Source organism: Zonotrichia leucophrys, chromosome 14 (genome assembly GCF_028769735.1).
Source record: "Zonotrichia leucophrys gambelii isolate GWCS_2022_RI chromosome 14, RI_Zleu_2.0, whole genome shotgun sequence".
Taxonomy (NCBI): domain Eukaryota; kingdom Metazoa; phylum Chordata; class Aves; order Passeriformes; family Passerellidae; genus Zonotrichia; species Zonotrichia leucophrys.
Genome location: NC_088184.1, coordinates 3,945,035 through 3,967,379, shown reverse-complemented (window position 1 = coordinate 3,967,379; position 22,345 = coordinate 3,945,035). Strand labels below are relative to the sequence as shown.

At 40.5% G+C, this 22,345-nt stretch overlaps 1 protein-coding gene and 1 long non-coding RNA gene across 24 annotated transcripts in view; both read right to left on the bottom strand.

Moving 5' to 3' along the window:
- The window catches only part of RBFOX1 (RNA binding fox-1 homolog 1), a 1,152,005-nt gene that overhangs the window by 552,437 nt on the left and 577,223 nt on the right, over nt 1–22,345 (bottom strand). The gene's annotated exons all lie outside the window — the stretch shown is intronic.
- Nucleotides 6,666–17,218, bottom strand: LOC135454108 (uncharacterized). Of its 2 annotated transcripts, none has more exons than XR_010442032.1 (3): nt 15,407–15,505; nt 8,719–8,948; nt 6,666–7,396 (listed from the first exon to the last, which is right to left on the bottom strand). It is a non-coding gene; the product is annotated as an uncharacterized LOC135454108 (long non-coding RNA). The 2 variants fall into 2 exon arrangements; XR_010442031.1 differs by lacking the exon at nt 15,407–15,505 and adding an exon at nt 17,139–17,218 and having other exon boundaries at nt 6,667–7,396.

The window sequence follows — 22,345 nt, the reverse complement described above, 5'->3', positions numbered from 1 at the left end:
AATACACCACATCTTCCCTTCAAAAGCAGATATACTCTGTACCACCTACACATACAGAATAAATTAGCTTTCTTATTCAGTGGTGTCAACAGTGGTAAGCCCCAGAGAATAAGGGAGAAAGAGTAATGCTAGCCTATGCCAAAATACTTATTAATTACACCTCCTTTCAGATGCCTCCCTTGTTGAAACCCTGTTTGCTGCCACATGAAATAAGGAATAACACCTAGTCTTTAATTTATGAGCAATAATTTGGAAATTACCCTCAATTTTTACCTCCTGTTCATTGTTCAACAATGCTATATAAAGGAGGGAGATGTATTATCCCTTGAACTTTTCCCTGCACACAGCTCCCTGCTGAACACCAGAGGAGAATCTAATCTAAGGTCAAAGAGGTGAGTGTGCAATGAGATATTTATCTGCTGCCTAACACCTGAGATGTCAACAGGAGGAGCTGATAGTGTCAGTTGTGACCCTCTTTCTGCAGCAGGCATCTGCCCATTACCAGGCCAGAGAAAACCTCAGCTCGTTTCATACATGAAACTGGAGAGCTGTCATCTGGTAACAGATTTTTATTACTACCAGGAGTGTATTTGAATTCAAAGTAATGACCTGGAAGTACAAAATTCCATATTCTGTAATCCCACAAGCCGTGCAATTCTCCCTCTTCAGTTACTGCTGAATATCTCTATAGCTTCCTCTGCTGCTCCTGATTTAATATAATGCTATCAACAAACCTCCTTAGTGAACAGGGTCATGGCAAGATTTACAGTGCTTTTGCACAGGCCTGCAGGTGAATTTATTTTACCCAATATATCCATTTAGATCCATTTTCCCCAGAACATTATTCTTCAAAGACAACTTAGTGAGTTCTCCAGCATCAGATAAAAGTCAAGCTAAGTGGTGCAAAGATGACAAGGTGTCCTGCATGACCTTAATCAGAAGTTTAAGTGCAGGATAAAAGTGAGAACTGAACCGAGAGCCCTACCACAAGTGCTTTTTTTTAAACATCAAGGAGACAAATGTTGCTGCTCAGACACTTTTTTTTTTTATTTTTTTCCCTCCAGACTGACACCCACAGCTTGTGGATCGCATTGAGCAGGCAAGGGTGGGAGCAATATTCTGAGAAAAGCAGTGTCACTCACCAAACCCCAACGCACTATGTGAGAAAGCTCAGGGCATCCTGTAATGACAATGGACAGGGCATTAATGGGAAAGAATTGGAATTTTTATCCATTGGTTCAGCACACAGCGTGTTACTGAGCCAGCCTTAATTAAGCCCTCACTGCCCTTCCCCTTCTGTTTCAGACATTGCAACCCCCACGTTGTCACAGACATCTTTTATGGAAAAATCTAGTGAAAGGATTTTCCCTCCTGAGAAGCCTCAGGAACAAAATGCAAACATTGATTATCTGCTGCTGTGGAATGCAACAGGTGCATCTGTGATTGGCCCACACTGGATGTTTGTAATTAATGGCCAATCACAGCCCAGCTGGCTTGGACAAAGAGCCGAGCCACAAGCCTTTGTTATCATTCTTTGCTATTCTATTCTTAGCTAGCTTTCTGATGAAATCCTTTCTTCTATTCTTTTAGTATAGCTTGAATGTAATATATATCATAAAATAATAAATCAGCCTTCTGAAACATGGAGTCAGATCCTCATCTCTTCCCTCATCCAAGAACCCCTGTGAACACCGTCACACCCACGTGGATTTTTCTGTTCCGCATGGTGCCACACATGGCATGGCTCTGGCAGAACCACAACTTCCAAATTATGACAGAACTGTGGGGAGAACTTAAAGCAGCTTTGCAGTGCCTGTAAGAGAGCTGGAGAGGCTCTGACAAGGGATGGAGGGACAGGACACAGGGAATGGTTCCCACAGCCAGAGGGCAGGGATGGATGGGATATTGGGAATTGGGAATTGTTCCCTGGGAGGGTGGGCAGGCCCTGGCACAGGGTGCCCACCCTGGATCCCTGGCAGTGCCCAAGGCCAGGCTGGGCAGGGCTGGGAGCAGCCTGGGACAGTGGGAGGTGTCCCTGCCATGGCAGCATAGGAACAAGACCCTAAATGTCCCTTCCACCCAACACCATCCTGTGATTCCATGATTCTGAGGTTTAACTCTAATCAAACCCCTGCACACTAGCTGTGAGTTAATAAAGTAACCTGGTTTTAGAAAGTTTTTCTTCCAACTGTTTGGCCTCTGGCTTTACGCTTGCAGACTAAACATCAAATAATGAAATTTTTCTTTCCATGCACACTCAACACACCACAGAACTGATTAGCTTTCAATATTATGGAATGACATTGCTTGAAGTTACAACAACTTATTTTATAAATAAAAACAAGTTGCTGAAAAATAACATAAATTTTGGCAATGCATCAACCCAATTAAATCTCCAATTCAGTAGAATTCAAAACCAGCCAAAAACAATCTAATAGAGAAATACTAAAACTGAACTTATTCTGTGCAGTGGTGAGAATGACATTAAAATGGTTTTAAAAGACCCAGATAGCTAAATTAGATTAAAAAACATAACTTTACAACCAAAGCAGAGATAAAGAGAAAGCACAGAGAGACACCACTTGAAGAATGCCCTGACTCTGTGGTGCTGTGGAGGCACTGAGGGGAGGAAATCCCTGAGGAGCAGTTTCAGAATGGAAAAAGGTAAAGAAAACTCTTCAGCCAGCCACAAACATCCCTGTACTGCAGGACCCCTCAGCCTCTGGATAAAATACCTTCAAACTCCCCCTGACTTCCCAACTTCTGCAGGGCTTGAAACGAGGATGGAGAACAGTCCTGCTATAGAAGGGAGCAGCCAAACACAAATTTTATGCATATTCATAGAGTGAATCTGACTTTTGGAGCTGCTGGTAGCTGAAACAAAGATAAAAGAATTGTGAGAGTAAGGAAGAAATTTCACATGGATGAAATAGAACTGACTGATGTGACAGCTTTGATCATTGTTCAGAAGCTGGAAAACAAAACTCTGCCTGAACCTCCGCAGAGACAGGGGCTGTGCCAAGACCTGGCACAGAAAAGTTTTCTGGGGGAGCACAAGTAGGCAGAGAAGAAGTAAAAAAAGAAGTAAAAAGACAGGGAGGGGGCTGGAACTCTGGGGGCCAAAAAATAATTTAAAAAAAAACCCAAACTACCAAAATAAACTGGGAGGAAACCAGAGGGTTTTATCCAAAAAATCTTCTTGATCAACTAAGTCTACCAGCAGAAGCAATGCAAACTGAGACAGAGTTCTGTCCTGAGTGTAAAATGGTATTCAGGTGAAAGATTGTCTATTAAACATTAATATAAAACCCTGAGTAATTAAATCTTTTTCATTTTTAACAATAGATAATCAGCTGCAGGGAACATATAACATTTTTCACTTAACTTTGGTAATAGAAGAAGCTGAAATGTACTGCAACAGGTTTCTTTTATATCTATTTATGGTATTACCTCTTAATAGATATGTATTTACATGTATATGTTTGTAGGAAATTTGTACATTAATCAACATTTATCATTCTGTAGTAACTGAAAAACTACCCTGCAGTAGATAGACAAGAGAAATCAAACTGAACAATGCAGAGATGAGATACCTGCTCTGTTTTCAACAATTCCTATTTGTTAGCTAATTTAACAATGATTGAACATTTTGGGAACAGCTGCCTTGGTAAAGGCTCGACATCCCCAGCCTTCCACTGATGTGCAAGGGCAACAGCGTTCATCCCTCCACATCTGTCCCCAGTGATATGTCAGGAATTATATTCCTGATGTTCATAAATTTATATAAAACACAGTGGGAAAAGGAAACAGAGACACTTAGAAAAACTAGTCAGATAAAAGGGAAGCCTTTTTCTAGTTGATAAATGCACTTAGTAGCACATTTCTTTATGTAATCTCTCTTCAGACAGTAGAAGGAAGCCTCTGCAGAATTTTTTTTTTAAATAGATGAAACATGAATCATTTTATCTTTAAATTACATAACACGAATGCAAATTAATCAGTATCCTGAGACAACTACAAAGTTGATTAAGTGGCTCTTAAAGTCAGAAGATACCAGAACTGTTGAGCAGCTCTTTTTAGATTGGCTGTAACCCTTAATATTTCTCCAAAGCAACATGAGAAAAGCTGGAGACATTAATATCCATTAGAGGGAAAGCCTGGTAGGGATTTGAGAGTGCTCTGGCTGTGCTGTAATCGATAGGTTACCTGCTCAATAGAGGGCATACATTACTTTTACTCCAAGACAAATACACTGGAAGTTATGTTTTGTTTCTGTCATCGAGCAGCTCTTGCTCACCCCAGCTTTTGTTGAGTTTTCCTTCCACAGAGAAATGAGCCCAGGACTGTTTCATGGCTGAGGGAGGGCTCCATTTTTCATAGAAATATCTGTCCCTCATCTGACATAAAGCACCACTTAAGGATGAAGCAATGGCATGAAAGGTGCAATAGAAGCAAAAAAAAGGGGGAGAAAAAAATAAATTCCACTGCAGTGGAATTTAGGGAGTAAACTATTTATTTCCTGACAGAGCAGGAAACTCTGTGCAGGTAGATAGCAAAGTGGTGAAAGAAAACAAGAACTGGCTGAGAGAGCCCAGAAGTGGGGTGGCAGTGGCAATGTAGACAAAATATCAGTTTTAAGATGGATGAAATTACAGAGTCTCTAGCAGCAACCCCTCCTCCCCTTCCCACTTCTCTCCTTCTTCCCAGAAGGAAAAATGTGTCTGAGCCCTTCATGACAACATCAGAGAATTTGGGTGGGGGTTTATGTGTGAGTACAGAATCTGGTTTTGGCTGATGGGATCTTTGATGAGGGTTGAAACGCTGACACGAGAATAAAAGGGATCCATAACAACATGTTCTGAAATGACTGAAGCTGGAAAGCAAAAAGGGAGAGGGGAGAAGGGAAAAAAGTCAAAAAGAAAAGGGAAGAAAACAGAGGGGGGAAAAAAAAACCCAGAGGGTTGAGTGGGGAGAAGGAAGGAAAAATAAAAATGAGTAACATACTACAAAAAGCAAGAGAGGCAAAAGATTTATAGAGGAGTGTGTCCACAACAAATGACACCTATTCCTTGAAATCTGCAGAGCTTCAGGTTTCACACAATTGTCTGTTAGAAGAAAGGATGAACACCTACATTTATTACAGTCCTTCCAAGTAAAAGATCAGATGGGTTAAAGAGGAAAAGCCTGTGTACACAAAAGGTGGAAGAAAAGCAATGGCTGGAAAAGAGAAATATTTGAATTATTGAAAACCAGCTCATTATTTTCTCTTGAACAGAGGATCTCAGTAATGGTTATCTGACATTAATGACCATCTCCACAATGCAGGCAAAGAGGTGCCTGGCAATCCACTCAAACACTGCAGTTACTTTGCCTCAGCCTCTTCTAGTTCAGCAGAACTTTTGGCTCTACACTTTTTAGCTGCTGGGAGAGCTCCAATCATTTCTCTAGGCCAGGAACATCGTGGTTCCAACACTCAGTGCTGACCCTGTGCTGCTCAGCAGAGCAGGAACATCCCTGGTGTAATCACCAGCCCCTGCATGTCCTTTATTACAGACAGCCACGACCACCAGCAAGGGGATCTATTGAATAAAAGCATCCTCGGTGCTTGTTTGTGCCATCCTGAAAATCACAGCTTGTCTTCACCCCTGCATCCTGCCTGCTCACCACCACACCAACTCCTAGTGCTGGAGATGGCATGGTTAAAAGCTCCAACCACAAATCAGTTCTGAAGTCCTAAAATAATTAGAAAAACCAACAAAGAATGAATGGAATGTTCCATCATTATTACCACTTCCATAAATCAGTATTTTGATTTATGACCAGCATCTGTAGCACAGTACAGCCAGTCTTTTGAAATACCTGCAACCTATAAGGATTTAATTTAATTTAATATGCAGCTTTATTAAGAAAATAAAAGCAACAGTGAGCCACTGGGCAGCAGCATTCCCAAACTGACACCCACCTCTTGGCAGGAGAGATGCAGAGTGCACCCCTTCTTCAGATTATTCCTGCCCACACAACATCCTAACTCACCCCCTGGTGGATGCAAATCACTGCTGGATCAATCCTGATACATTACAGTCCTTCCAGGATTTGTTCATACCCCATCCTAGTGTTTTTTGTTTAAATATTCTAAGTGCAGAATGTTATGGTCATGAAAAACAACTACAAAATTACAGAGAATTTGGGAAAACTCTCTAAAATAAAGTGGTTTTAGTAAATGTGCAACAGGCACTGCAATGTACTTCAAAAACAAAAATTGTAAGCCAGATGCCGAGCACACAAGAACACCTTGCCTGAGTAAAAGAAAAACTTATCCTTCAGCCTCAAAAATGCATTTGATAACAAGGGTTTTACTGCACAAAATGTGTGTCTCCAAGACAAGATGGAATCCTACAAAAGCAAGATAACAGGAGTTCACCAGGTGAAACCCGAGAAAACTCTCCCTCCTCACCTGTGTCCTGAGAGTCTGAATCCCTGGACAACTAAACAGTCTCACCCTCATATAAAATAAGATATAATAGAGTCTATAACTAATAGATCATGATAACATTACTGCTTTTTCTTTAAGTAATAAATATAATCACAAATATCTATGTTTAAACCTGGGCATCCAAATATTGTGCCCAGCCAAGAGCCAGAGATGTTTTAAAGCATTTTTTCCCCCATAGGTGTCAATCATAATTATCCAGGAATAAATCACACAGCTAAAACATCTTTCACAAGTCCTGTTGTCCAAGAGAACCATGCTGAAAAATATTATTTTATTTATTTATTCAGTTATTTTTCTGTCACTTTGATTATATGTTTTAATATAAATTTAGTGCTGCTAAACAGTAGATTCTGAGGCACAGTTCCCTGCAAGGGATGTGAATTTCATCCTGCCTGACCCAGTGCTACACGGACAGGTTGGGCTGCACTTCATCTCGCTGACAATTTAAACTTTCCTCCCCTTGCTGCTACATGAGCTTTGTGCTTTAGTGTTGATGGTTAAAGGGTCAGCTCCTTTTGTGCACAGCAGGGTGTCAGGCTGGAACTGCTGTCGATTATGGCCATTAACTGAGGTACAGGCAGACCCAGGGGTGTATTTACTGCTTTTCTTGGAAGCATCCTGAAAATCCAGGCCAAGCCTTGCAGCTCCTGCTCTCTGGTACTGAAATACACAGAATGATCCCCATAGCAAACAGTGAATGCAGTAAAAATCCTCTCAGTGACTGAATGTGTTTTCAATATTATTTTACTTATATTTATTCTTGCTTTCTCTTTCTACTGTCTTCTTTTATGTCCTTCCTTCTGTTGTTTCTGACTGGAACTCTGCAATTCTCTTTCACACCCTGAGCCAGTGCTTTGTTGATGGCTCATTGTTTACTGCATTTCTTCCTTGCATGTCTTCCTACTGCAAAATCAATGCAGCACTTGGATTTAACATAAAAAGTGAGTGCTAACAGAGCTTTATTCTGTAGCTAATAACAGTCCCATGTTATTACTTTTAATGCCCAATAAAAAATGAGAAACTGCCAACTATGGTACCCATGGCAAAATCACAGCCTGAAGCTCAGAAATAAACTTTAAAAGCCCAAATTGCATGTTGGGCACCACATGGCTGACTTAACTAACCATGGTACTGGGCTGTATCTACCCATGGGACTGGGGTTTATCTCCCCATGGTACAAGGTTTAATCCACCCATTGGAGTGGGCATTAGCTATCCATGGTACTGGGTTTTTTCTGCCCATGGGTCTGGGTTTTATCTATATGCTAAACTAGTTTTTACTGCAGAGATCATAGTTTAACCTTGAACCAGGATGTCTGTAGAAAAGCACAGCAGAAGAATCAGCTCAAACTCCATAATATTCTAAAGGATGATCCCAGGGAAACTGCAGCAAGCAAAAATTTAAAGAGCAAAGGACCAGGGAGAACAGCACAGTACCGACTGTACATGTGGAATAATAATCATGTTATAAAACTGTGGAATTGTCCATCCCTCAGTGAAGATCTTGTTTGATTATCATCTTCCATCACTGATGTGAGTGCAAGCCTGCCTGCATCCCTAATTTAAGGCTTTCTTCAAGCAAATGCATCTTTAAGAGACTTTGTTTGTATTTGCCACATGTAGCTCAAATTGCTGCTTCAATACTCAGAATCGGTTGAGTAAATCTCAGTGCCATGGTCTCATCTTTGGTTTGGAGATATATAAGTTAAATAACAAGCATTTTTTCTTTATAAACAGCATAATCAGCACTGGATAAAATATTTGTTATTCCTACTATAAATTTGGACATGATAATACAGATCTCTCAGACATTAAAGCAAAATACTTCTCTTGCCAACTACAAAGGTTGAAATACCATCTTTTCACTACAAATAGTCTAGAAGTAGTTAATTCAATGCAGATCAAGTCCTTAGATGCAAGATGATGTTAATAATTACAGGAAAAATTAGATATAGTTGCACTTAAACAAGTGCCACATGAAACACGCTTGACCATCTGGTAAAACTGTCTTAGGGTAGGATGCTGGCAGATATTGCATAATCATCTGCATATGACAGATAATTTTAGCCAAATCTAAATTAAAATAAAAATGTTCTCATACTTCTTAAGAAAAAAAAATTATACTGCTTTTCAAACTTAATAAATATCTGAACTTATTGAATATTAATACTGTATGAATTCCATATAAAGCTAACATGTTAAAGACACAAAAAAGAAGCACAGTACCTTTGTTTTAAACTGTTTTCTAGGTGTTTTGAACCACAAATTGTTCTGCCTAGAATTTCTCCTGTATTTTGTTCCTCCAAACATTTCCAAAGTAGTGGTTTAGAAAAAGTTAGCACAAAAAAAACCACCATTCTTGTGCTACTCAACCACTCTTCAGTACAAGGACTATTTTGTCACATAGCTTAATGATCTGGGACGTGAGAGATTTGGAATTCCTCTGGAAAGGTTTTCTGAAACAGAAAAACATCCACAATTGGTAAAGGTTGTCCTTGCAGAGCAGGTGGTGAAGTTTCCCAATTTATACAGAAATCTGTGCAGTCATATCTCATTTAACTGTGTTGATTTACAATTCATTATTTAAACAGTGCACACAAAAAAAAGTGCACTACAACAAAATGTTATCAGCACTGAAGGTCATTCTCTAAATAGTACAATGAAACGTGTTTCCTAAAGCCAACTACTACAAAAAAAAAAAAAAAAGAGGAGAAAGAAAAAAATACCCCAAAATTACTTGAAGGTCTAACAAAACAAATATTGTCATTGAAGACAATTGAATCTTATAGTACTTATTCTAAATGCAATATGGAATTAAAATTGACTGAAGGGATTTGATTCTCCTTAAATACATTGGAATAGCTGAGAAGGAATAGAAAACCTGTTAAAGAAGTTAAAAAAAAAAAACAAGAAGAAAAAGAAAAAGAACAGCCCTTCAGGAGTGGATGATCTGGAAGGAAGGACAGCATTTGTTGTCTGTGCAGAATGCCACAGCACCTTCGATTATGCAGCTGACGTGGGGAATTAATGTTTGTGACTGAGGTGAGAGGGAGCATCCTGAGGGCTCCACACTCTGCTCACAGTAAGGTCAATCCTCAACCTGAAGCAAGTTGCTCCCCATGTTGTTTGGGAGGTTCTGCTGATGCCCAGGGGAGCCCCTGGCCTTTCCTTGCTCTCTGCCCAGCCAGGATCCCCTGGCTCACAGCCCTGACCCCCGGGTTTTGCTGTACACCCTGGTGTAGATTTTTACATTTACTGCAGCAGAAGTAGCTCCCCTCTTGGTAGCTACTCATTCTAAGAGGTTGCAATCTTTTTTTTTTTAAAAATGCTGTGTAGATAGGAGCAAATCCATGACCCAACATATTTTTATGTATGACCTAACATGGATCAGTTTTCAGTTGTTCCACATACTGGTCTAAAACACCATTGAATCACTACAGAGCTCAAAGCAACTGGCACTTCCCCCACCAAATATAAGCACCTTGATGAGGTAAACTAATCACCAAGCCAGGGCCCATGCTAAGTTGCTTTTCACATCCTCTCTTCTATAATTTCACCACACAATTCATTTGCCAGCCTGGCACTCTGAGTATCACTTTCAAACAAAGCACAAGGTCAGGAGCAGTGAGAGCCCCAAAAGGACAGTGACTTCTCTGCAGCTCAGGACACAACACACCTTGTTTCCTCTGAAGGAGAACACTTCTCTTCAGCAGCTTGTGTTTCTGAAGGGATTATTATCATACAACCTAATTGGAGAGTGCCACAATGAACACAGCCCCTTTTACTGCCCTGCTGCATCCCAAAGACACCAGCAAGCACTTCTGGCCTAAGAACATCTGGAATAACTGCTGGGTTATGCCCTACACACTGGATACAACCCTGGAAAAGAGTTTCAAAGGATTTGAATTGTCATTTGTCTTCTGTGAAGTCTCCAAAATGGCCTGAACATTCATTTCCATAGAGAAATGGTGTAAAAACCAAGAGATCCAGGTGTTCTCTGCTTTCTCAGCATCCAGGGAGGATGGATGGCATAAAGCACAGATGTACTTCACTGGTATCCATTAGGAATCAGATCCATCATGAGTTGATTCCCAAGTTTCCCAGATGGATTTTGGATTGTTATTGTCTGCCTAAAAGGTAAAAGCAAAGTGAAGAATCTGATACTGAACAATCTCTACAGGGAATGCATTGCAGGCACCATCATAAAGCCTTCAGACAAAATGATAATTTTGTTGCAAAGTGAAATATACAATAGGATGAAACATAAATAAGAGATTAAACAAATAAGTGGAGGACAGAGTCAAGGAGGGAAAGGAAGCAGAGAGAATATTAGAATTGATGTAACTGGAAAGTACCATGTAAGCTGTGCAGGGAGAGCAGAGGGATGAAAATATAACTCAAACAAAACTGCTGCAGTACCATGTAGTATTTTTGATAAAAATATATAAATATTATTAAAATATTTATATATTTCAAAATATATAAATATTTTGATAAATATAGATAAAATGGCTTAAAAGAAATTTTTAAAAGTTTGTGGAAAAAATGAGATAAAGAAACTTTCAAAAGAGTCAAGGGTCATGTCCCCAGAAGGATGTAACACAACATCAGCAGCAGAGTTGGCTGTTAGTGCAAACAAGTCAGTAAAGAAATTTCAAGTTCAGCATCATGAAAAAATGTAATGAAACCCAATCAGTGGAAAGGCAAATAACTCCGAGCAACAGCTTTGGTACTGCAATTTCCCCTTGGATAATTTTACTGCAAACAACTTAATTCCTCCGTATAATGACTACCCATTAGACCAACAGCTATTGCTACTGTCACCTATGAAAACTCTGCTGTGCCAGACAGAATTCCAAAAGCATTCCTTACAAACAACACAATCACTTATTTCATCACAGAATTAGAGGTATGAGCTACAAAAATTAAGACAACTTCCAGCCACATTCAGTCAATCTCCATCCTCCCCACACTATTAACCAAGGAGAAGACAATCCAGTCAAATAACAGCAGGAAATCCTAAGCTGTGGGATGGATTTCAGTCACCTCACCACAAGCTGGAGGCTCTGTGCTCCCTGAGCTCTTGCTATGGACAGCAGAAAGATTTATTTCACTTGACCAGTGCTGTCCTTCCACTTGTTTGGGGAACCACAGGGTTAAATTCTTCTACAGCCCCCTGTGCCCTCAGCAGCTTTCAGGATTCACATTTCCACTTCTTGTTCAGGACACAAACATTTCATAACCTCACACAGCTCCTCTGCTTCTTTCACCTCTCCCCTCCACCACAGCCCCAGTTACTCATGTTATTGCTGTTTTATCTAACTGTGATACAGTACATTATAAATATTCAACACCACAGGCATTCCAAGCACATTTATGACCCTAAACACCTTTCTGGGAAATTTCTACCCACCTGTCTCATTAAAATAAAAGTATTGGTTCAGGTTATCCTAAGCCAATGCATTGCATTTGACACACAGACAATGACTGGGATTGATGCCATGTTTGCCAGGGCAGGGGAGCTTTTCTTTGGCACAGCATTATTATTTCTGCAGGCTGCTGAGATTCCTGCAAATGGAGGCTGTGGAGCAGGCACACCCTGCCCTGGCAGTGCCAGAGCCACACAATTCCTGCTGAATGGGAGCCTGGCTCCTCAGCCTTCACTTGAGAACAGCAATGATCACCATTGTGGGAATCACACTGCTTTTGCATCCAGGTGTGTTTGAAATGCAATTTTTGAACCAGCAAGCAACATTTCCAACATCCCAATTCTACTTGCTAAGGTACTATACTGCCATGAATGCAAAAATATTTCACATTACTCAAAACTTATTCAGAACTACGTCTTCTTTAAGCAAAGTGACATTTTCACCTTTTTCTTGCCAAGAACCATTAAAACAAAACAAGAGAAAAATTTAAACAAAGTCAGAGGTACATGAAACTAAGATTAAAAAAATTTAATCAAGTATCATCTCAGGAGAAACTAATAATCAGCTGTGAAACAGATTCACTATTAATTTATCTGAATTGACTACATAGCATAATGTTCAAATCTGGGACACAATTGAAACTGGGACATTATAATCATTATTTAACCTAGATTCTGTAAATTCACCTCAGACCATTTCACTTTTTCCTTAACAGTCAATACTCAATACTTGCCACAGGATGCAGATAGAAAATGTTTTGAAAAGCACAGTATTTTCTGCTTGGTGGCAAGGAGTGCCAACCAAGGCTGGCAGAGAAGAAAACTGCAGCAATGTCTAGAGAGGGCTTGATGGCCACAGAAAGGTTGGGATATAAAACTTTAAATAGCACATAAAGAAAGGCTTGGCTGTCAATACCTTACTGGAAATAGAAAGTAATATTCAAAATAATCTGGCAATAGTTTATTGAAAGAACATAGAAATGTGAGAGACAGAAAGCTACCCCACCATAGCAAAAAAAATAGATGATGATGATGATAAAAATGGAACCAATTCTTAGAGAATCACAGATAAAATTCTAATTCACAGGCACTTAAGGAAAACCAAACCAGGATTTGGGCAAGCTCATTATCTCATATCAGGACCTCAGAAGATGTTCAGTCTAAACTGAAATGTGCAGTCCCACAGACATAAGTGAGCACTCTCACAGAAAAACTGCCACCCACTTTGCCAAGAATCATCCAACAAAAATGCTTAACACTGTAGATACTTCTAATTATCACAAAGTGCCTTGGGAAGTTTAGTGTCAGCACCAGTCACCAATCACCACTGTAAGGTTTTTACTGCTTCAGAACAAATCATTTTCTGTTGTTTACTAGCAAAAAATCCCAAAGTTTTATAGCTCCTGAGCACTGCAGGAAGCAGCTGGATATTTTGCATAATTTTTTGAGAGACAGCCAAGCACAAAGCCCTTAAACCTTCCTGGTGGTACCAACCCTGGTGAGCCAGGGCTGCTTGTGCTGCCCCTGGGGCAGGTGGCCTTCCTGTCCCTCCTCCCCAGGTTCCCTGTTCCCTCCCCAGACAGGGAATGTACCCTGTCCCCTGTTCCCTCTTGTGACCTTGCAGTCACTGTGCATTCACAGCTCTCTCCTGAAGCACCCATCAATCATCTAATTAAAGTCTTTTACTCCTACTTTAGGACTCCAGCCAGGTTGAGACATATGTTACTCAAACATTTTGCTGAAGCATTAACTCAGTGCAGACTTTTGTTTGTCTCATTTCTTTGTCCAGCTATTGCATTTTAACACTTAGTGAGCACAGACCTGGACAATTGGAGCCCTTGGCAATGAAGTTTTCCTATTATATTTCCCTCATATTAATCAAAGGCAGAGATTTATCAGCTGGTTTAAAGGTCTGGATGTTGGATTGCTGTCCTCATTCATCTCTGCTTTGATTATACCCTCGTCTACCAGCTCATAATTAATGTTTATAGTGATTACCATCAGCTGTTCTGCACCACAGATGCAAAAGGGGCAGGAAAGCTCCTAAGGAAAGGCCAGGCTGCTGCATGGCCACCTCTGGCACCAGCCACATGTTCTGTGACAAATCAGGCGGCACGCCTGAGTGTTGAGTGAGGATCACCCACCAAAAGTCCACAACAAAGCAATGAACACTCAGAGATTCCAGAGCCCCAGAAAAGCAGAGCTGAGTGATGATGGATCCAAGCTCAGAGTGACTGAGAGTCAGGCTGGAAGTGATGCCAGAGGTAGCAGCTGTGGATTCAGGCACAGCCAGGTGTCAGAGGTGTCACACTGACAGGGTAAGGCAGCTCAGAGTACAGACAAGACTATTGTGTGATACATCTATGCTGAAATACAGCAAAGGAATCACCACAAAAACCTCTACTAGATCATGACCTGAGATCTGCTGTTAATTACACCAAGCCAACTAACAATGAACTGCAAACATGGGCAAGTTCCCACAATCATATAACCAGCAAAAGTATTGCTTAATACATATCCTCAAACATGACACAGGCATTTCAAGTCAAGAAAGGGATAATAATAATATTAATTATTATTATTACTGCCATCTGCATTTTTCAAATGCACTAAAACAATAATTTGTTACAAGTGTGTAATCAAACTATTATACTCTATTTTTTAACTGCTTTTTCTTGACCACTACACATTACCTGGTACTGCTCATGCATAAAGGGAAATTACTTTTAATTGTGCAGCAGGTGAGCACGACATGACTTTTTCCAATCTGTGCCTTGAAATAAGTTCATGAGGCAACACTGCAACAAAGCACCAGAGGAAACCAATCTTTACAAGTCTCTGGTATATCAGTTCACCTTGTGTTTACATAGCCTTTTTTCCTACAATTGCCACTTTAAAACCTTAGTATCAGAGTGAAAAAAGGAGGGAAAGCTGCTACATTTACAATGAGGAAGTCACACATAAAACACTTTTTTATGGTTTGTAAAACCAAACTAAACAAGCACTCCTGAGTGACTTTACCAAAGGGTGCTGAAGACAAGGACAAAAAGGCTCGCTGGGAATCCAGTTCACACTGGCAGGAAATCAATACTTCAGGCATTGACAAGACACAAACACAATGGAAAACATTCTGACAAAGACAGGGAGCTATAAAGAATCCATGTTTTATACCTAACCCTCACAGAACCTTAAGGTTTTCTCCACAGCAACTCAGTACAATCCCCCCTTTTTTCCTCACTTTCTGACCTGAAATTTAGAAGCAGCAGCATTAAATGCAGGAATAAATAGTAGGATCTGTGGAACTGAAGTTCCGGCTTTGAGATGAGGATGGATTTTGGGTTTGCCTTGTCACCATGGTGCAGTCAGATGCCAGAGCTGAGCCCATATTCACGCCTCCTTCTCCCCCTCTCCACGAGGATTAAAAGAACTCAACAAGGATGGAGGGAGTCCCAGCCCAGCCCTCTGAAGATGCTGTCCCAGGGCCACCTGCTGCTCAGAATTGTCATCCTCACTGGATTCCCCAGATGACATTAAAACATGCCAGGATCCCATCCTTCAGTGGCGGGCACTTGGGGCTTTATCCTGTTAAAATGTTGACATGATAGCTTTTTCTCACCTTCTGTTTGCTGCTGTAAGAATGAATTCCACTCTGAAATGGCCTGCAAGAGTTCCTGTTTAAGTTCATCAAGTGGCAAACTCAACTGCAATGTTACATTGAAATAAATTTTCACAGTTATAATAAAATATTCACTCAAGCCCATACTTTACTTGATGGCAAACACTGCTGGAAAAGGAAACAGCCTAAAACTCTGCAGATTTTGACATATTAATGCTAAAACTGAACAGAGCCCAAGAAGAATTTCACATAGGCACATTGAATCCCAGCCCTCCACACCTAACCAAGGCGCAGTGATTTTCTTGGGTTTTTATTAATTCAGTATTTTTCTAAGGTCATGATCTCCATGACCATATTCTAACAGGATGTGATGAGAGTGGCACATTTTGAGTTACTGAAGAATCACCTCTAAGAAGACTGAAATTTTTATTGGACACTTGAAGCTAAGCAATAGATGAGAAACAGAAATGGAGTTTTATAATTAAACAAAAAAATTATATGAATATAACAAGTTCAGTTCTTAATCATCAACAACTATACACATCTCTCTGAAGAGATTTTGCATCCATTCTGTGATGCATCATAAACTGGCCCAAAAAAAAAAAGAACCAAAAAGAGATTTTCATGAACATGCACACTGAAGTCTCCTTGTCCCAAATATGGGCAGTTTTGAGGTATATACAGTTTTATGTCTGTGTGTGCCTGCTGCTTCTTTCCTTTATTCTAGACAAGGGTATCATACAGGATCAGTAAGGACCCTGCTTTCTGGAAAAGCTTCTTTCCCTTATTAGCAGCTACGTCTGAAAATTATAAACCTGTCAAATCATGAACATTTCTAAAAGTATCATTATAATAAATATATATCTCAATTCCTCATATAATTTACTCTACTTTTGCAAAGCTCAGTTTGTCTTATGGCAAGCCCTCTTATCATCCAAGAAAGTGCTTTTAAGAGAACCTACAATTAACATGGGCCTATCTAATTAATAGAGAACATGGCATTATTGTGCAATAATCCCTGACAAATTGATCATTATCAATAGCTAATGACTACTTTGTTAACTAATTGCCCCGGGGCAGAAGCGTGTCTGGGGAGAGACGCACTTTGTAAGGAAAGGTAACAGCTATTAAGAGCCATAAAGTTTGTGTTGGGAGGTGCTCCAGGCATTATAAATCCCCCAAAGTACTCCTGGTAATGATTCCTGGCAAGGAAAGGCAGGGGTGCTCCCCGAGGCAGGAATGCCTTGTGCAGAGAACAATTCTCCACTGCTGCCGGGAGTGCGCGGGCTGCACAATTAGAATGAGGAATGCAGCCCATTACACAGGATACGGGAGAGCTTTCCTAGGAAAAACAACCCCATTACACACGCCAAAGAGCCTCGAGAAGGAGCCAGACTTAAGCAAAAGCTGCAGTGTGGAACTGATGAATGTATTCACTTGGGATCTTTAGTGGATCCCAACACAGCCCAGTTAACTGCGCTGCAGAGCCAGGACTGGATTTAGGGCCAGCATCTCCTGCCAGCCGTGCCAGGTGTGCTGTTACTTTGTCATGGTATAGCAGGGGCTCCATGCTGCTGTCTCCTTATCACAACAGTTCCATACCTTCTTGGCGTTTCCCGTGGACAGCTCCTCACAGCACTGACTCTTTCCTCTTCACAAAGCAGCCACTGACTCCAGTTCCCTTCTCACCCAGCCACCCCACTCTTTTATAGCATCTGCTTCTCATTGCTTACAGCTGTGGCCTGGTAAAGTCAGGCCTGCTCCTGATCTTTGGTAGTTAACCCAGCTGCAACTCCTTAGGGATGAGATTACTTTCTACACTATTTTCTTATATTCTATCGCCCTACACCGTAAGTTTGGTTAATATATTGTAAATGGGGTTAAAAGGGTCATTATAAGAAATGGAGCACTCAATGTACCATAACACACCTCAGTAAAGTGCACCATGAGCCAGCCTGGCCAGAACTGTAATGGCCAATCAATGCAAATGAAGGATCCAAACAGGAACCAATCCAAAGGGACAAAATCAGGAGAAAAAGGGGCTTCTGACCCACTGAATGTGTGCTGCTCCATGGGGCCATCGCTGCTGAGCAGCCCCAGCAATGCTCCATCTTTGATGGGAATGCTCCTGCTCAGCCCGTGGGCCCTCTGGCTTTGGGCCTTTCTTTTATTATAATAAATGCTGAAATCACTTTAGCACCAGGAGCATGCTCTGGTTTTTAACATCAGGGATGCTGCCAGGTGACTCTGATAACATCCCTGGATCCCAGTGGGGAAAAGAGCAGCAGACCCCACAGCACCGTGCCCAGAGCAGTCAGGGACATGCAGGACATGAGCCTGAATCCCAAACTTCAGCGGGTATAGCAGAACAGGGCACCCCTGACTAAGGAAATGATTGGCATCTGACTGCATTGATGCTGAACAATTGCTCTATTAAACTATACTATATTACATTATACTTTGATACTTTATATATAATAAGTATATGGTATTAGTATTATATAATATATTATATAGCTATATATATAATCTAGTGTATATATAGTATAGTATATGCTATATAATGTATGTATACTATATATACATGTATATATGTGTATATATAATAATATATATACACATATAATATAGTGTATATTATACAGTTATATCTAATATATATATATGTATATTATATTGTATATATATACATCTAATACTATAATATTACATACTAAAGAAAACTCATGACTGTCTCCCGAAAGCCAGGACACAGATTTGACCAAGGAATTGGCCAAGGAATCAAAACAATCCTCAGCAGAATCCAATTAGCAAATCCCTTCAGGTAAACAATCTTCCTAACACATTGTGGAATGTGTGCAAAAGCAACAGGAGCAGAGAATAGAGATAAGAATTGTTTTCTCTTTCTCTGAGGTTCCTCACTGTGATTCCCAGGAAATATCCTTGGGAATTGTGCCTGCTGCTCTCTCTGAAGAGAGCTGTGGCTATAAGCAGGCACACTCAGGTTTATGCAACTCACCTGGCCAAGGTGTGAACTTGATCTGGAAGTCTGCTGGAACTTCATCTCCAGGGAGCAGATCCCAGAGCTCTGGGCTTCCTGAGAAGCCCTGGACACATTCCAACTGTGGCCTGATTATCAAATATAAGATTATTCTTCGAGCACATTTTTCTCCTTTAAGTGGACGCATCTGCATTCACCACATTGAACCATTGCCCATCCATCTCCTGCCTCCCTCCACAGCCTCATTAAACACACACCACAACTTTCAGTTGGCCCACCCAGAGCTTCTCTATTCCTCTCAAATGAAAGAGCAATTTTGAAGAATGCCAGAACCACTGATCTGCCTTTCTTTTGTGGGTTTTCAAATGTTCAAACACCCCTGCTTCAAAAAAGGACAAAGTTTGGTGGTTTGATTATGCTGTACTTCACTGCAAGAAGATAGCAACTTGAAGAAAGAACTAGCATATAAAAAGGAAGAAAAAGAGATGAAATTTGCTCTTGTGGAAGGAGTATAGACTATGAAGAAAAGGGATGAAAAGCATTGAAATAACAAGATGGGCAAGAAGACACAGCAAGAGTTATACTAGAGATGAACAATACAATTTGAATGAGTTTTTAGGGGGCAATAAATGCATTATACAATATAGGATCCTATATAAAATATAGGTTACATATGTATTTAAGTATTAATTTATATACATACTTAAAAACTTTAAAATCCATGGAATTTGCTATTGCAACAAATTTAGGTTTGAGGTGTCTAAATTACATTTCATGCCCATGGCCATTCTTGCAGTTGAGATCATCATTATTCCATGGAAAGAAAAGCAGTAGCAGAGTAAATGTATTGCTTTTCAGGTAGACAGCCCCCAGAATGCCGGGGTATCCATAAATACCTGCAGGGAAATGAAGAGAGAGCGACTTCAAATGTCAGAGGTTGGATTGGAAATGAGCTTCCAAACCTCTGCCAGCTCCAGGTGGGATCCTGTGGGGAAAATCTCCTCCTTAGTGCAACAGCACAGGAAAAGGGTCAGGACAACTTTCCAGGCCTGCTCTGCTCCAGAAATGGATCTTTTGTTGAGATTCACTGGTGCCCCTGCCAAAATAAGGAGTTCTTTGGTGTAGGGAGGGCACTGAGAGCTAATTCCAGGTGAGGAGCAGGGGGCAGAACACCCCAAGTTCAAATTTCACACCAAGAGCTCTCCATAAATTTTCACAGCAAGAGATGCAGAACGTTTATGCAAAAAATAGGAAAAAAATATAAAAATGTCTCCTGAGCCCTCACTATCCTTTCATGCCAATCCCAACTTAACATGCAATGTATCATCAAAGCAACATTACACTGATGGTACAGAATTTATGAGAGATGTCCTGTGTCTTATTAAATAGGAATTGAAAGAAACAGGGTGGAACAGAGCAGCACAATAACATTGTCTTCACTTTTCTAAAGACTGAGAAAAAAGGGGTTTTTTTCTTTTCTTTTTTTAAGGGGAGAAAGAGATAATATGAATGCAAATTAAATAATGTTTCCTCCTGAAGACCTGCTAGATGAGAAACAGATAAAGTGATAAAGTTAATTACAGACCTCTGTGCTGCATATTTCATCTTTACTATATAATTCACCTTCATGAAATGTGAAATTCTTGTTTAGGGAAAAAAAACCCAACAAACAAAAACCAAAACAACACCAAAACCACTTCACTCTTCTTTCCTCAAAAAGATTCTTTTTCTGATTTTCCTTTTAGATGTCTGCAAAATAAAAGAGAGGTGTTCAAAGTTGTAAAGCACCTTTCTAGACTTCTTGGGAAGGACTTGGAATAGGTGGAAGTAACATCTTACAGTGTCAATGCTTGTTCAATCCTGAAAGGCTGGAGCACCTAGATTAGAAATTACCTGGGAAAAGAGTTTATATATTTATATAATCAAAAAGAGATTATATGGTAATATAATCAGTCATAATGGTGGAAAGTCCATGGGCAAGTCATCCAGATTGGAAAAGAACTCTTGAGTTTTCAGTATAACTTAAGGACCCTGATCTCTTGGATAATGCTCTTTTACCCAGTAACCTCTATATCCATCCTCAAGCTTTCATCAGAAATTAAAAATAGAACTTTGAAAGACACTCAGAGCTCCTAATCAAGCCTTGAAGTGACAAAATAATCCAGGACATCTCAGTTTCATTTCTAGTGGCCATTCAAATACTTCAGGCTTATGCAAATGTTGCTAAATATTTATTCCTGCATTTAATCTGCTCCATTGATCTGTCATTTATGAACTGGGATGGGAAGATTTGCAGGTCTGGGAAAGGAAGGCACAAATGTTTAGCTTAACCTGGCTGGTTCCAGATCCATCCATGTGTTTTTACATCCAATACCAGAGCTGTTAATGCATGCACCCCCTGAAATAAACTGCTTTTCCAACAGTGATTAATATTATCAGTGCAAATACTGTAATTCAAATATCTATCAGCTTTTGCCTTTCTCTTCTCTGTGATGCCAGCCATTGCCAAAGTGTCACACTGTCATTTGTGTCCCTTCAGTGCACTCCTGCAACCATCCATGTGTTTCTGTGCATCAAACCAGAGACTCAGAAATGATACCCCAACACCAGGAATGTTTTACAGCCAGGATTCCTGCTTACCAGAGCACTTTAGAGGCATCACATGCTCATCAGAGCAGTGCCAAAAGAACAATAAGTACCTGCTGAGGCAGAATGGGAAATATTTAAGCACCTGCACATTATGTTCAATTTCTTTCAAAATATAATTGCCTGGGAATTTTGAGAGAAGAGACAACTTCCCCCATCCCTGGTGCCAGAGAGGAAAGGATGTAAAACCCAGCCTCCTTCCCCCATAGCTGCATTGCCTCTTGTTTGACCCAGACTGTGCCTCTGAATCCTCTCCTTGTTTCCAGTGAGAACCTCAGAAATATCTGCCAGGACATTTCCTGCAAGTGGCTGATGTGTTTGTCCGACACCCCCACAAATGTCACAGCTGTGGAACCATGTCACTTACTGTATTTGTTTTCCAAGGCTTTCTTTTAAAATTGTCTTGTCCAGTTTCTTGCACCCTGAGATGTGCAAGCACTGTGGAAAAAAAGAGCAAATGGACATCCCAGGGTGAAACCCTTTCAACAGAGGCACTCCTGGGGATGGAAAGCACCTCTCAAGTGCAGGAGATTTCAAACCTGTGATTTCTGTTGAAAATCTACCACATTCAAATTTTACCACAGAAACTACTCATTCTTGCAGAGCAGGTGATGTTTCAAGTCTCCAAATTTGCAAACTGAATGTTAGTATTAGAATTTAATTCTATTAACTCCAGGAGGTGACAGGAACATTGAGGGGAACAGAAAGAGGAGCTGATATCAAGTGCACGAGGAAAAATGAAGAAATGCAGAAGTAGAAACTGTTAATTCAGAGCTCAGTCAATAGGAAGGCACACAATGTGACTAAAGGAAGCAACAACAGGCAAGCAAGAATTATCATCTAAAAAGAAATTAAAATGTCTATGTTTCATCTCAGAGACAGCTCTGGCTCTGCTGCAGATCTCTGGCCAGCAAAGATGGAAGAGAAAGATATTTTGTTATGGCAAAACATTCGAAATGAAACCCAAGTTTAGGTGAGTACCTGCTGTGAGTATGTGGGGTGGGCAAGAGAAGCCCCAGCCGTGCTCAGTGTGGTCCTGCAGCATTGCCAGGCTCTCCCTCTCTCCTGGGACAGGCAGATCCCTCCAGGCTACTGCCCTCCTCCTCCTCCTCCTCCTCCTCCTCCTCCTCCTCCTCTGCCAGCTCTCTGAGAGCCCAACCTG